We start from the raw sequence: 17191 nt of genomic DNA on the forward strand, positions 1-17191 counted from the left end.
TGGCCAAAAGCAGCTGGAGATCCACCCTGACAGCCCCATTGTGCAGTCACGTGACATAAGGCAGAGGTGGGCAGGGATGACAAAACTGTTGAGGATCTGGTGGTGCTGCTGTTTGAAACTGCAGTGTTCTTTTTTGGATTCTCACTCGAGGATTCCCAGACCCACTTCAACCATTATCTATCACATGTTTGTGCTAGGACTGGGCGCTGGTGAAGATGAAGTGACAGCAGAAGAACCCAACATGGCTGTCCTCTGAGGGTGACAAGGATGCTTCTCACATGGAAGAAGTAGATTAGGAGTTTCTACCTGAAGACCTTGTGCCCTAGAATCCCCATGGCTCCTCCAGCAGCTGTGAGTGGCCCTGGCCCCGCCGGTTCCCTCTGCCAATGTCTAGTGGTTGCTCTTCTCTCCTGTCTTTCTGCCTAAGGCAGGATACATGAGCTTCAAGCCCTATCCCTTCCCTCATTTGACATCGGGTTTAGATGAGTGTTGTGGGGTTTTTGTTTGTTTTTGTTGTTTATTTTGTTCTGAGATTAAAGTATGCAAAATAAAGAAAAAATAATTATTAGTTGTGTATTTGTTAGGCAAAGTCAATTTCCAGAACTTTCTTCTCATTATGATTTCCTCATATTGCTACTCCTGAGTTTTTCCTTGTTTTAGTCATGGAGCTGTGTTCTCTAAGCTTTGGATATTCTGAAAGACTTTCAATCTCCCAAACACATCATGGCTTGTCAGAGTCTGGACTTTTTATGCTTGCTGTTTTAATTTCCTGGATATGCAACCACCTTAATCTGCCTGATGAGCTAGCATTTTTCAAAGTACCATTCATGGGTCTCCTCTGTTAAAGGTTCCCCTGACTCTTCCCCATCTCCCTCTCTGTAAGTCTTTAATAATGACTGTCCCTGTCCTGAGTCACATGACAGCAGGATGTATTTCTCATTCCTGTTTTTGCCCCCAGTTTCCAATCCAAGCCCTGCACAAAGATGACATTCAAAAGTCTTTCTCCAATGTAATAGGGAAGACAACTACATGGAGTGGCAAATGAGTTCACAATTAGATACCAGCTTCTGTGGTCTGCTTTTAGCTTGTAGGAAATGGAGGAAGAGATGAAATTCATCAAAACCTGTAGTAATAAATGTTGATGACATACAGCCTCATTTCTTAAAGACTATAGAATTCATGTTGAATAATCAAGCATACAATTTTAAACTTAAATAATAATAAAAAGAACTGTGACTCTACATGCAAAAAAGAACACCGTAGTATTTTACATTATCAAGTAACTGCATTAGGTTTGCACCCTAGACATGAAGCAGTACTTTAGATGAGCAGCATGCACAGTGTCCACAATTCACCTCAAGAGCAAATTCCGGTGTTTATTTGAATAATATACCTTCCCCAGCTGAAATCAACAGTGGGAATTTGGGACGGGCAGGATGCAGTTCGGCAAGGTAGAAACAGTCAGAGTTGAGGCTTTGCATTCTTAATGCCAGTTCTCGTTTTGAGGTCTAAAACAAAATAAAAAATAAAGTTAAAATGACTAAAGCATTTTGTTCTAGAGCCAGTAAATAGGTTCTTCCTGTTATTTTGCTTTTCTGAAACAAATTGAGTAGATGTGGTCCACGCAACTTTGAGGTCTTAGCCTCTATGTTTAACAATACTGGCTGAGACAATTTGGGGACTCTTTCAAAAATACAGCAAAAGTCTGCTAAGTAACAAATGGCTAGAGCATGAAGTTCACTATAAACCTGCCACCTGTTTCTTCATACAAGAACGCTGGCTATAAATTCAGCAGTATTATTGATTCTTGTGGATATGCTTCTGTTAATGATTTTGACATTTAGAGAACATGGTTTATTTCTTTTCCCTTTTGTAAGTATATATTTTTAATTCCTGAAAAATGACAGACTTTATAGGATTTCAGTTATGGGTTTTTTTTGGCATGAATAGATGTGATACACAATTATGTCAATTTTTGTTTAATTCTTTTAAAAGATATAGCACAGTTCAAACATGCTGATGTAGAAAGCAGTTCATTTATGAATATCTACATGAACACAGGGACCAGTCAATATTCAAACCAACATCTGAAATATTTAGAGCTCATCTTTTAAATTTTCAATTGCTTTTATTTTTTCCTTTATCTCATTCTTCTTATAGACTTAGATATCTTTTACCTTCAGAACTTGTTTATCTAATCTTCATGTCCTCTCCATATAGCATTTCTTTTCTTCATTTTTCTTATTCTAGCAAAATGTTGGCAATACTCATTCAATGACTGTCTATAATCACCCATCATTCCATAACTCACACCCATCGAATTCTTGCCCTGACCTCTATTCCATGAAATATATATATATATATATATATATATATATATATATATATATATATATATATATATTCACACAAATCTTTTGGTCTCCAGTTGATCCAATCTTTAACTTGCCAAAGCATTGGAGTTGATTTTACCCTTCTTGAAAGTGTGGGGTTTTTTGCTGTTGTTGTTGTTGTTGTTTTTGTTTTTTTGCCCTTGACCTAGAGTCTGTTTACCCTTCCGACATTTTCTCCCCACTGTTCCCTGCCTTCTTCTTCTTCTCTAAATGGAGACCTTTACCTATGACATTTTATGATCTTCCTTAATGTTTCTGCCTGACATTCTCTCTATGGAAGATCACATCACTTCATTGAGAGCTTCTTTACATGTAATTTTACCAAAGTTGTTTTCCATCTTTCAACTATGACTACTTCCAAATCACCATCAGCCCTTTTCTTTTCTCCATCATATCTAGAAAAAAACATTCAACTTGTCCTCGCATAGAGATGGAAGGGAAGAAATCACAACAAAATCTGGCTCCAAGAGTGAAAGGAATGAAAATAAAATAATATTCACTCTACCACTGAAGTCACTGAAACAATCGACATTCATCTTCTTTGTTCCTCAAATTCAGTCATCATTCTGCTAATCCTGGTTTCCTTTACTCCTTTCTTCTCACTAACACTTTTTGTCATCTTCTCACTGCCACCATTAATTCTGGTTCTTTGCATTATTGCAACTCAGTACCCAAATGTCAGTACCCAAACTGGTCCTTCTCACTTGCGATATATTTTGCATAATGTCACCAGAATAACCACCATAAAACACAGTTTTCCTTAATCAAAAGTCTTCATTAATCTAGTGGTTTTCAACCAGGGAGATGTTGTCCCCTATCACCCTACCAGAGACTTTTGATGTCTAAAAGCATTTTCAGTTATTATAGCTGAGGACAAAGGTGCTACTGACATCTAGTGGGTGGAAGCCAAGGAGGCTCTTAACCATTCCACAATGCATAGGACAACCCCTGAACCAAAAAGTTATCTGATGCAAAATGTCACAAGCATCGAGGTTGAGAAAACTTCCCTTAATCTAATATATGTTCCCTCTGAATTTGTTTTGATGGTACCTTTGCAACTGTAACACCCATTATTCCCTAATACCAGCACTATCCTCTTCTCATTCTGTCCATCATCCTTGAAACATGCTTGAAACATTTTGGTCTCCCAGCTAGATAGTCATTTCCTTTTCTCTGCTTTTGTTTAAAAAGAATTATAATTTTTATTTTGTTATACTAGTCACCATACAGTACATCCCCAGTTTTTGATGCAATGTTCCATGATTCATTATTTGCGTACAACACGCAGTGCACTATGCCATATGTGCCCACCTTAATACCCATCACCAGCCTATCCCAATAATAATAATAAAAAAACCTTTTTAATCTTCTTCTTCATGAAACTTTAATATGACCACCATGTTAAACAGTTATCTACTTTCTCCTATACTGTCACGAATGTAAGCCCTTGCTGGAGGACCTGATCCTCAGGAGCAAATCATGTCTCAAAAGCTCTGTCATGCTCCCAGAAAGTAACCTACATATTTAGACAGAAATTATCTAGGATACTTTAAAATACAAGGTAGATTTAACCAGATGTTCAAATAGAACCAGAGTGGACTGAATTCTTAAAGGAAGGGGGGTACCCTAAGGCTACCTGAACTTTCTTTTAATTTCTGAAAAACACTCTATAAAGCCTAGTGATCCATTCTCAGCTCCCTTGTTTTTCAAATCAAGGTCTCCAAGGTGGAGTCTCTAATGCCCTTTCACAACAGAGACAGCTGCCTAGCGGCATTCACTTCACAAATCAGGTGTGATACTTAACAGACTTTAAATGATCAGAGGACAGAGAAGAAGCCTTCTTGTTCCCACCTAACATTTATGGTGTTTATGATTTAGAATTTTGGATGCTAGACATCAGGTTAAGGCATCTGATGGAACACTGAGACGTAAAGACTGGCAACCATGATTCTGAATGAATTGGGAAAGCAATTTATAATCAGACTTTTATTCTGTGTTCCAGCAATTTCTCTCTCTCTCTTTCTTTTTTCTTCATCTTCTCCTCCTCCTCCTTTTTTTCTTCTTCTTTCTTCCTTTCTTCTTCTTCTTCTTCTTCTTCTTCTTCTTCTTCTTCTTCTTCTTCTTCTTCTTCTTCTTCTTCTTCTCCCTTTAATTCTGACAAGAAAAGAATAGAAAAATAAATGGTAGGTTGGAAGAATCGCAGAGACCAATCAATTTTAAAAGGGCTAAATATTATATTTCACATTTGATAATTCATAAAAACCCATTTGAGTATAACAGACTTTGTGATGTCCTGGGTTAAATACAAAACAAGACTAAGTAAATGCAACAAAACTTAAACTATTTGAGGGATTCCAGCTCCAGATAACAGTGAATTCATATGATTATATCCTTCACAGGATGTAGACTTGTCAAGACAAAAAGAGACAAAAGAGAGAATGGAGAAGCCCTGGGGAAATCAGGAATGGAACAGTAACATAAAAGAAATGAAATGCAGAAGTGCGGGCTTAATTGTGGCTGGACAATCTTATGGTTAAAAGAAAAAGCCAGGAGGTTAAAACTATTGATAAAAGATAGTAAAGAGATGAACTTATGCTGAATTGAATACTTCTAATCAATTAAGAAAGAGAGTAATTGAGACAATGTTGGAATAGTGGGTTTTAACAATGGCTGCACATTAGAAACATAGGAAGAGACTTTTAAAACATGCGGATACTCAAAACTCTTATCGAATCAACCGAATCAGAATTCCTGAAGATTGGGCCAAGACAAATACATTTTTAAAAAGTTATTATTGATAACTGTAACATGTGTCACAGTTGAGAATCATTGCCATGTAAAGCTCATGAAATTTGAGACCTTAATGAGGCTTAGGAAAGAGTGGAGGTGATGGAAAAAAGTACCTGAAATGATATGAGGTAGTAGGAGAAAGTGAGGTGTTTGGATATGATCCTTAATTAGTGGAAGAGTTAAAGTCAGTGCAATTGAAAGTTACAAAAATGAGAAATTGTTGTGTTACGTGGTGAATAACCTACTTTCACAAACAGTGACTTTTCAAAATATTCAGTGAAAGATGGGCCATAACCTGTCGAATGAAGTGGATATAAAAAAAAATCCAATAATTTTGAAGGGTCCTGGTACATAGGAGAACAACTAGTAACTATTTTAATATGGTTTTCTAGAGTCACAGAGGGTTTTGTAAAAAGGAGCAAGAAGTGTTTCTTTATCAGAGAAATAGGTTTTGAGGACATAGTAGAAAAGGCTCTTGCCACCATCCTCAGTCACTTATTTGGTATGGGACATTTAAATTTGGAAACATTAATCACACTAGGACCAACTTACGGATACTTGGGACACTATTAATGATCACCTAGCATTCTTGGTCACACCATGTAACTTTAAGTTATTTAACCTCTATGACTCAGTGGTCTCATTCATAAGATGGAAATAATTTTTAAAACCCCCAACTAGAGTTGTTAGAGGTATGGGTTAAAACCATCATAATGCCTGGGGGCACCTGAGTGCCTCGATCGGTTGAAGGTCCTACTGTTGATGTCAACTCAGGTCTTGATCTCAGGGTCTTGAATTCAAACCCCTTGTCAGGCTCCATAATGGGTGTGGAGCTTACTTAAAAACAAACAAAAACCCCCGCCAAAATCGTTAATAATGCCTGCAGCATAGTAAGCAATCAGTCCATATTATGTATTAGAATTATACATTATATAATGGTATCAGGTACCCTATTGTGAGCATCACGTATAAAGCTTTGTTCTAAGAATGCCTATATACTACTTATATCATCCACAATGCCCCTGTAAGGTAGATTCTATGACTATATTCCCTAATAGAAGAAATAAATGATAAGATCGTACAGCCAGTAGAAGATTATGCCAGGAAAAGACTCCTAGGAAGACCTGACTCTAAACCCATGACCTTCTCATACTCTAGGTTGTTTCTGCATCGTATTCCCCAGTGGCTAAGGGAAGCTAAAGGGAAGCTATGTGTGTATGTGCATGTATGTGTGTGGAAAACAGTCTATATGCTTCTATAAACATTATAAAATTGCTACCCAGTGTTCTACATTCAAAGGATGATTTTCATGCCCAGCTACACTTCCACCAAACAGTTCATATATGATAATTATAATAAGCAAATGCATTCATCAGTTCAGAATTGACTTCACAGGATGGTAGTGGAAATACCTCTAAAACAAAATTCAATTAAGCCAAGTAATATAACCAAGTTTTTTTTAAATAAATACCTAGTGAGGAAAATAATTTAGTCAACTTGGATAGTGTTCCTAAAAGAGAAATCTGAAGGGCTTCAGTGTTAATATTCCAAGCATTCTGTTATAATTTAAGCAAACAGAGCAATTCTAACAAGCTTTGAACATGGCACATTACTATGAAAATATCAGAACACTTTGAGCTTTTAGATTACCCAAGGGGAATTAGAAATTGCTCATACATGCTTTGTAAATGGACACGAAAATGGCAAAAATACTAGGTAGACATCTCTCTCTCTGTCTCTGTATCTTTCTCTCTCTTTTATACACATACACACATACAAACACAGTATTCTAGATTTTTAAAAATCCTATATCTACATTTTAACATGTTATTTTCTTTTTGGTATACCTGAGTTCTCTTAGCTAGAAATCTGTTCCTAAGCCCTGCTCTTCTGAATAGTCCAAGTCTGAATCCTGCAGAAATGTGAGATGGCAAGCTATGTTTTGTGAATTTGTTGTAGATGCCAAGATGTTGTCCTCTTCACCCTTGAAGCTACCCAGGCAGGGATTGAAGAAGCTGGAACACATTCCTGTTTAACCCAGTGTGCCATACACAAATTATTTTCCAAAGAAGGTATGATGTGAAATATTTGGTCAAACACCAATATATACCACACTGACCCCCAAAAGTCACTGCTTCTCCAATTATCCTTTCCCACAGTCTCACTTATTGACTGAACACATTTCTTAATGTCATCATTAGAATTCAAAAGTTCATGTGTCCTTTGTTCATGGTGTGACAGCTCATGAAAATAGAATCGTGGTTAACCCAGCTAAGGATGGGATCATAGAAACAGATAGCCCATTATGTCCACCAAAACTTCCCAGATCACCACTCACCCCTCTTCCTCCTTGACAATCTTCACCTTCAGTTTCTGTTTATTGTGATGTTGATGTTCTCAGCACCATCAGTTTGTTCGTTTTTAATAAATGCACTTACATTTTTAATTGGTCCAAATTTGTTTAAAAAATGAGGATTTGGTTTGTTGGGCACAAAATTAGATATTTGTGTTTTTCATTACTACTAAACACATTACCTGTTTTATTTTATTGGAGCTTTTTTAATGTTCATGATCAAACTCACACTATGATTATAGATTTTTAAAATGTCTACTTTCATTTTCATTAACTTGCACTTTTTTAAGTTTGATGAATAAAGGAAATGTTTATGTATGTGTGTAGAAACAAATGTGACTGCTACATATTTATAGTTAATTGAACAATTTATAAATAAGAAATTTTCTGGTCCTATTAATATCTTCACCTTGAATTCTATTTTTTCTAATATTAATATTGACACGTGCTTTTTTGTTTTCATTCTTGTTGCTATTTCATTTTTCCTACATTTTCACTTTTTATTTTGTTGCCTTAAACTTTTGAGTTGTATTTTTATAGAGAATGTGATTATGATGTTTTGTGATTTCTTGTATGCATACTTTGTTTTGTGGTTGTTTAATAAATTTATTTATTTTTTATTTTAATGCTAGTATTTCTGTGTATGAGATTCTAATTCACACAGTAATTTCCACATAAATTTTGAAGTTATTGCTCAATTGTCTTTTATAGTAGATAGCAGATCTTTTTATCCTTTCAGAAACGTTTTCTTCATCTTCAATTTTTCAAAATTTCACCACAATGTATCTAGATATGACCTTTTTTATGTTAATGCTATTCTGTACTATCAAGTGATAACTTGATAATCTGTGAAGAAACTGTATTGTTCAATTTAAATATTTTTGGTTAATATTTTTTATTCTATCCTTATTTCTTGAGTTTTCTTTCACAGATTATATCATCTTCCCTTTTCTGCCATGTTTTAGGACAATCTAAAATTAGTCACTTATCAACTCTTCCTTTTATTCACCTGTCGTGTGTGTGTGTGTGTGTGTGTGTGTGTGTGTGTGTGTGTGTTTATGTCTCAAGTGTCAAAATGTCTAATTGGTGTTTTTGCATAGCTGTCTTGTATGACACAATATTCTACTTAATATCTGAGGAGAGGCATTATCTTTATTTTTACATTTCCTTATTTGGATTGCTAATTTATTTTCACATTTGCTAGTCCTTTTACTAATTTTCCTTTTGTCTTGGATTTAATTCCCTCAAATGTTGGTGTTTTGGTTATGTTTTCTACCTTCTGTGTTTTAGAACTCCTATTTTATCACTACTGTAGGGACAAGCTTTGATTATACATGACTGCCTCTGGTGATGGTAAGGATTAGGGTATAAGAGCTATACTAAAAGGAGGGGAGTGCCAGAGGCTCAGCAACTCATTTCATGGTCACTACATCTCCCGTGATTCACTGTCTCCATGTAGATATGTCTCTGTCTCTGGGGAGAATAAGTGCACGCTCTACATGCCCCACATTACCACTTTGACTATTGATCCTGGGGTCTTTTCTGCTCTCACATCCACTATGATCTCCACCTCTACAGGAATAGAGACATCTCTCCTATAAGTCTTATTTTTCTGTTTCACTTCCAAAGGTTTTAATCATTCAGAAATACCTCAGTATTTTGATTTGTTAATGGCATCCATCATCATCTTCCAGAATATTATGTATCCTGTTTTCACGTGTTGAAAAGATTTTTAAAAATATTTTATTTATTTATTTGTTTGAGAGAGAGAGAGCGAGTGACAGCAAGAGAAGGAGCAGAGGGAGAGAGGCAAGGGAGAGGGAGAGAGAGAATCTCAAGCAAACTCCCCACTGAGCATGGAGCCCAATTCAGGCTCGATCTCATGACCCTGAGATCATGACTTGAGCTGAAACCAAGAACCAGATGCTTAACCAAATGAGCCACCCCAAAAGATTTTTCTTACAGAAAAACAATTATTGACTTAGGCATTCATTTTACATTCTTTGCTCAATTATAAATGTTTCTTTAAGTCTTTCATGTGCTTAATAGTGGTATGTATGTATGTATGTATGTATGTATGTATGTATGTATGTATTTTCCTAGCAATGGTTTCAAATATCAGCTCTTTTACAACGTGTGTTAATTCCACAAATTATTTTGCTTTTTAGCTTTCACTTCCACACTTACGAAGTGGGGATAATACCCAAACTTCAGAGGGTGGGAGGAATTTCATCTTATGAATGCCTTGTGAAAATACCTGGCCTAATTTCAGCACTCAACAGAGGTCATTTTCTCATCATGACTTCCTTCTGTTTTGTATACGTGTATTACCCACTATAACCAGTCTGTAATTCTGAGAGGCAGGGATCACTGCTGTACATTACATGCCCTGTAGCACTTAAAGTTGGACATATCCTTAAAAAGGGTTAGTTGAGTAAGTGCATTATATAGAAAGATAGTGTTCTAGAAAGTAGCTGTAAGTGCTGAATTCCTAGCAGTCAAGAGATGACAGGATCTGATTAGAAAAAACTACTTCTTGCCATGCTTCTTGACAGATTCCTCTGCAAATGCCTACCTTTGCCTTCTCCATTTTGCCCTTTTGTTCATTATCTCTTTTCACTAATTAAAAAATAGTTATGATCAGACTTCTAATTCTTATATTCTTTCACTTCTGGGAAGTGATAAAAGTACATGGGAGCATTTAGGTATTTGGGGGGAAAAAGACAAGAGCACATGAGAAAATGGCAAGTTGATTTTTATCACTTGCCCTTATGAAAGGTTGTCCTGTGAGCTGAGCTTCTAAAAGAAAGCTTGCAAGTTGGATGTCAGAAAGCAGTTTTAATGGTGGCTATTTCTAGAACTCTCTGTAATGGTGAAAATGTCCAGTTTTAAATACCAGACAACTTGTTCCAAAATGCTTTAGACAACTATGAATTCATTAGTTTACATAGTAGGAAGCCTAGAGGTAACATGGCTTTGGAGTCACTGAAGAATCTCGGATTTTGGACCTCTCTGCTCTGCAATCTTCATATTGGCTATACCGTAAGGCATGTTCTTCCTTTGTGCATAACTTATAGTAAGAATGTTGTGGCTTATTACTTTGTTGATATCCTGATGGAAGTAAAGCTTGTGTTCATTTAATCTTTCTTTGCTGCAAGAAAAATATTTCCTCATATCTTATAGCAAACTTGCCTTGTATTTTATCTGCTAGCATGCAGTCACTTGCTTAGTCCTGAACCATTTGCTGTCAATAAAATTACCTTGAGACTAATCAGGCTTCTTTCAGAGCTGTTTCCCAAATGGCATTGCTGTTACTTCAGGTGGCTTAAATGCAATACCTACTGTACTCATAATAATGTCTCATTATTATCTCTTGGATTAATTTCCTTACCTGTAATCTGAATGCCCTTATTTCTGTTCTTTCTTAGATATACAACATAAATTTAAAATAGAGTTAATCAAACTTTAGGATGCTTAGTGAGTTTTTAGATATTTTCTAATCCTGAAATTCTTAAAAATCCATGAGTTCACAGGCGAATTTTGATTCAAAATTTAAATATTATGCAACTGCAAATAACTCTTTTGTATTATGTGTTATCATTTCAAATGTTAAATCAATATAGACCTTCTTGTTAACATCTAAAAATGGTCTTTTTAGGCAATACATTTGTAACATTCAAACTCCATTCTCTTATGGAATGTAAAATTTGCATATTATTAATACCATGATGTTGTTCAATGTCTGAGTAATTTTCAGAGCAGGAAACTTGAATTCCGTAGCAGTTATTGTAAGCACTGACATATATTTTGGGTTATCTGAGGTGGAGAGATGTTGAGATCTTTTGGGATTTGATGCTTACTTAATGGTAAATCCAACATATTCCTTAATCTCTTGGGATTCTCAAAAATATGCTGAAGTACACTACACAAAAAGAGATTCTTGGATGCTATAATCCATAGACTTTCTTTAGCTTTCATTACTTCTTTTCAGAAGTAAAACTTCTGGGTACTTGATGTCCTAGTTGTCAACAAAAAAAGTTATTTGCTTTGACATTTTTAAACCATACAACTCCTTTCCTCCCACAACCTGCTTAGAACGGAAATGATCTTAAGAATCATAGGACACTTTCTAAAGTAATAGTTATAACTGAATCTATATTCCTCTTTATCATGTCACTTATTTCTAAAATTTTTGAGTACATTGCATTGCACATAAGAGTTCCTGCCTTATGTCCACTATTATTCTGGGCACTGAACATAATGAAAGAATAAGACTTTGTGTCCACTCTAAAGAACTTATAAACTACAGAGGGAAAAAAAGCTTTAAGGGATGCATGTATTATAGAAATGGAAACAACATCCTATCACAATAGTGAGAGGGTTGAGTCTCGGGTAAATACCTAAGAATGGAATTACTTGGTCATGCGCTGTACATATGTTCAACCTCATTGCTATGAGAAATCCTTGGAACAATTTATGGCCCAAAAGCAAAAATAAAAAAATCAATCTTAAATGTATTAAGATAACTTGTTAATTGTAGAAAATAAGGAATTTCAAGTAAATTTTCAACACAAGAGGTTAGAAAATATTAACTACAAAATACCAACCATAAATACGACAGAAAAATAATTATACAGATAAATTAAGCAATAGAAGAGGACACTAAGAAAAATATGAGTTAAAGTAGAATTCCCTTATATCATTCTGGTGTTAGACATCCTGGGCTCATTTCTATTCTAAAAATGCTCCAAACACATTCCAGACTTATTGTCTTTATGGCTAAGATCAGGAACTCTGGAGCCAAACTGCTTGGGCTGGAAACTGAAGATGTAATTATTCATCTCTAAAATAGAGGTACTCGTAGTACAGAACTTCTGTAATAGAGTAAGAATGAAAATAGTGAATACAGAGTGAGCATCTGCTGTACTGCTTGGCATACACACAACACTCAGCAGATGTCAGCTAAGACAGTGTTAGCAGTACAGTAGTACAATTAAGAGTATATATTCTGGATCTAGATTGCCTGAGTTCTAATCTTACCATTTTGGCAAGTCAATGTCTCTGGACCTCAATTATCTTACCTGTAAAATCGGGGTACATAATAATACCTAACACATGGGGCTGTTAGAACCAAATCAAATGGTACATATAAAATATTAAGAACAATGCACAATCTATGGTAAGTACTCAATATATTTTAGTTAATAGGGTCAATATTGCTGCATCTGTAGTTATTTTGTCCTTTCTTGCCCTTGAAATAGCTGATTTTTTTCTTGCCTTCCAGATCTAACCTCAGATATTATTTTTTGATGCCCAAAATAAATGTATTGTTGTTAGTGCTATAGCAAGTGGGGTTTTGAGGTGAGTGTTGAAAGTAATTTAATTGTTGTCTAAAGAAAAATATCTGATTTTTAATTGTATTTTAGAATTATTTTATTTTGAATAGTGTATGAGTGAATGGTCCAGAGGCTTTGTGGTATTTAGTCTGAAACTAGCATTGCTGATAACCTGGTTAATACTTACTTCCTTCATCACCTATTGGGCCTTACAAAGTTACTCTTTAACATCTGACTCATTTCCTTCTTACCATTTTATGTTGTGAAAAATTATCATTTTTATTACATTACCTCCTTATTTGTCTATATTTCCCCTAGTATATGATCAGTGAAGCAAGAATATTATTTATTTTGCTCATCACTCAATCTACCTGTCTCTAAAGTGCCTGGAGCGTAGGCACTTAGATGCCTCTGCTTAGATTATAAATAATTGTTAAGATGTCACTGAAGAGTTTCCATATATCCCACAACCATTTTCCCCTATTGCTGATATCATATATGGTGCATTTGTTAAAATTAATGAACCCATATTGGTACACTATAATTAACTAAAGTCCACACTCTATTCAAATGTCCTCAGTTTTTATACAATGTCTTTTTTTTGTTCCAGGATCCCATTCCGGAGAACATATTACATTTAGTTGTCATGTCTCCCTAAGTTCCTCTGGTTAATCAATGTGTCTCAGACTTTCCTTGGTTTTGGTGATCTTGATTTTGAGGTGTTCTGCTTAAGTATTTTGTAGAATGTCTCTCAATTGGGATTTGATTTGTTTAATGTTTTTCTCATCCTTAGACTGGAATTATGGATTTTGGGGAGGAAGGCCACAGAGGTAAGATGCCATTTTCATTATAGCATATCAAGGGCACATAATATCAACATGTTGATCTTGATCATGATGCTGAGATAGTGTTCATGAGGTTTCTTCACTGTGAACTTATCCTTTTTGCTACCGTTCTCTACTGTATTCTTTAAAAGGAAGTCACTGTGCACTGCTTACAATTAAGGAGTGGAGAGGTATGTTCTATCTTCTTTAGGGCAGGATATTTAAATAAATTATTTGGAATCCTTTTGCACAGCTTGTTCTCCCAATTTTTGTATATTTATTAATTTATTAAAGTATTTTCAGTATGGAGATATATAACATACTTTACACACACATGTTATACTTTAGACTATAATTCAAAACTATGTTATTTAGTTTGATGCTCAGACTATTCCAGCCATGGCCATTAGAGCAGTTTCAGTTGGTTCCTGAGTTCCCTTGACATAGCACCATCCCTTTTATTTATTTTTTATCTGTTGTTAAATGATGTTCGAAGCTCATCTTGAGTATTTCCTGCCTCAGCCCCCAAATCAGCCATTTATCTAAAGAGAACTATTTCTTTTCATTGGAGTATGGTCATGCAAACCAAGATCTGGGCACTGACTATTTAGTGCTGCTGGGATGTCATCACTTCTAGGCCTTCTCACCTGAAGGAACAAGGAAATACATCTGTGTACATTAACCAAGTAGATATACACATATCCATGGATGGTTTTATAGCTAATCATCTATATCTGTCTTCATTAACCATGCATTCATAGTAACATCTCCATATCAAATTTATAACTGCATGGATCATTGTACCCACCCCCCTTGCTTGTCTGTAACTTTCTGCTCTCATGTGAAGAAGCCTGGCTCTCATTATCTGCCATCCATTCATTGGACCATTCAAGTGTGGCAAAATTGTATGGAAGTGTCAGAAATGTTAGACTATACCCCCATGGGAAATAACTTTATTGGCTAGATTATAGTACTTACACAAAGTTTTTTTTTTTTAATCTTATAAACTCCAGTCATTTCCAGGGATACTTAGGTCAGCAGCACCTTTTCTCCCCACTCGCTGCAGTTAGCCTGTTGCTTGCATTTGCAATACTGCTAGATCGTTGTGTCACATATTACACCCCATCCTGGTTTCTCTCAATCCCCTAAGTGAGTTTTTGAAAATTTGTACACATTGAAGTCCACACTTTGTGTTATAAAGTCTCCTTTTGCATGAGTTGATAGTTTACTTCTTTTCATGCTTAATAACACTCTATTATGTAGATGTACTGCACTTTATTCATTCACCAAGTAGACATTTTGGTGGCTTCCAGTTGTGAGTGATTAAGAAGAAAGCTGCTATAAACCTTCACATGCAACTCTCATATAAACATAATTATTCAAACTAGTTGGATGAATACAGAGAAGCACTATGGCTGCATCATATCATGAGACAAGGTTTGTTTTGCAATTAACTGCCAAACTGTCTTCTAAAGTAGCTGTACCATCTTGAATAGCCACTCATGAAGAATGAGAGGTCTTGTTGCTCCACATTCTCATCAGCAAATTGTAATGTCAGATTTCAGACTTTAGCTTTCTCATAGGTATGTATTAGTATTCCATTATTGTTCTAATGTACATTCCCTGAATAAAAAATCATGTTGAGCTTCTTTTCATGTTTATTTGTCATCTGTATATGTTTTTGGTGAAGTGTCTGTTCAGATTATTTGCTCTTTCTTTTTTAATTTAGTTGTATCTTTTTTTAAAAAGATTTTATTTTATTTATTTGTCAGAGACAGAAAGAAAACACACATGCAGGGGAAGTAGCAGGCAGAGGGAAAAGCAGACTTCCTGCTGAGCAAGGAGCCTGATGGTGGACTCTATCCCAGGACCCCGGGATCATGACCTGAGCCAAAGGCAGACCCTTAACTGTCTGAGCCACCCAGGAATCCCCTATTGGTTTGTTTCTTTTTGAGTGCTTAATTGTGAGTGGTTTTTTTGTGTATTTTGTATAGTAGTTCTTTACCAGACATGGATTTTGAAATGTTTCCTTCCAGTATGTAGCTTGTCTTTTGATTTTCTTAACAGAGATTTTCACAGAGCAGTTTTTAATTTTAATAAAGCCAAACATCAATTTTACTTTAATGGATCATATTTTTTGAGGTTATATCTAAAAATCATCACCAAATCCAAGGTTAAAAGGATTTCCTCCTACGTTTCCTCCTATAAGTTTCATAGTTTTCCACTTCACAATTAGATCTGTGACATATTTTTAGGTAATTTTTTGTGAAAGTGGTAAGGTTGTATCTAAGTTCACTGTTTTTGCATATGAATGTCCAAATAATACAGCATTTGTTAAAAAGATTGTCCTCTCTGATCTTTGATGAAGGAACTGATCTTTGATGAAGGATTGTCTTTGTTCCTTCATCAAAGATCAGTTGACTATAATGGTGTGCATCTATTTCTGGGCTTTCAACTCTGTTTCATTGATCTATGTGTCTCTTCTTTTGCTAATACCACACTTTCTAAATTATTATAGCACTATTAGGTTGGGGATTTTCTAGTGGCCTATTTCTAACTTTTTTCTTTTCTGGGCGTTAAGCCCTTGAGGGCATTCTTCATTTCTGTTACAGTGTTTTTCATTCGTAGAATTTGTTTTTGATTCTTTCTTGGATGTAAAATTATATCTATCTTATTACATTACCCATTCACTATTGCATATTATCTACCTTCTCCTTTAGAGCTCTTTAAATATTAATCATACTTATTTTATATTTCCTGCCTGATAATTCCAATATCCGTGCCATATCTAAGTCTTGCTTTGTTCTTTGCTTTTTCTCTTCACACTCCTATTTTTCTCCCCTTTGGCATTCCCTATTTGTTTGTTTGATTGTTTATTTAGTATTGGCCATCTTCTACGGGGGTAAAGCCAACTGAGATAAATAGTGTGAGTGTTAACTTTTATGTTAATTGGGTAAGAATTGGGTTGTATTAAATGTTTTCTTTACCAGTGGGTTCCAAAGACTTCAAATTTATCATGTCCTTGTTTTGACTCCCCTGATTTGGATTTTCCTAAGAACTACATCTTGAATAACATCTGTGCTTTACAGCACTTTCAGGTGTAATCCCCTCTTCTTTCATCGGAACTCTGTTGGTGTGATGATCACGTATACCAATAGGAATCTTTGATCTTATTAAAACTCATTCTTTCTCTGGGCCTGTGTCTCTGGGCTGTGGCCTTCACAGATGCTTCGCTAATGATATGGGGCTGCAGCACGATAAATGTCCTTATCCCATCTGGGATAAGGTTCTGGTAAAATATTTTTTCTGGGAGAATAGGCATTTGTTATGGAAAATACTCTAGGTATATTACAAAATGATTACTCTTTTCTTCCTTTGGCCTGAGACATGAGGAAACTTTTTCAGGGTCTTTCTGTGATAACCTGGTGGGTTTCATGAAGGTGAAATCCATGAAAATAAGAGAAGTCTTTAAGGCTAGAACCCCAGGAGCTACTC

This window comes from Ursus maritimus, unplaced genomic scaffold (genome assembly GCF_017311325.1).
Source record: "Ursus maritimus isolate PB19 unplaced genomic scaffold, ASM1731132v1 scaffold_1, whole genome shotgun sequence".
NCBI lineage: Eukaryota > Metazoa > Chordata > Mammalia > Carnivora > Ursidae > Ursus > Ursus maritimus.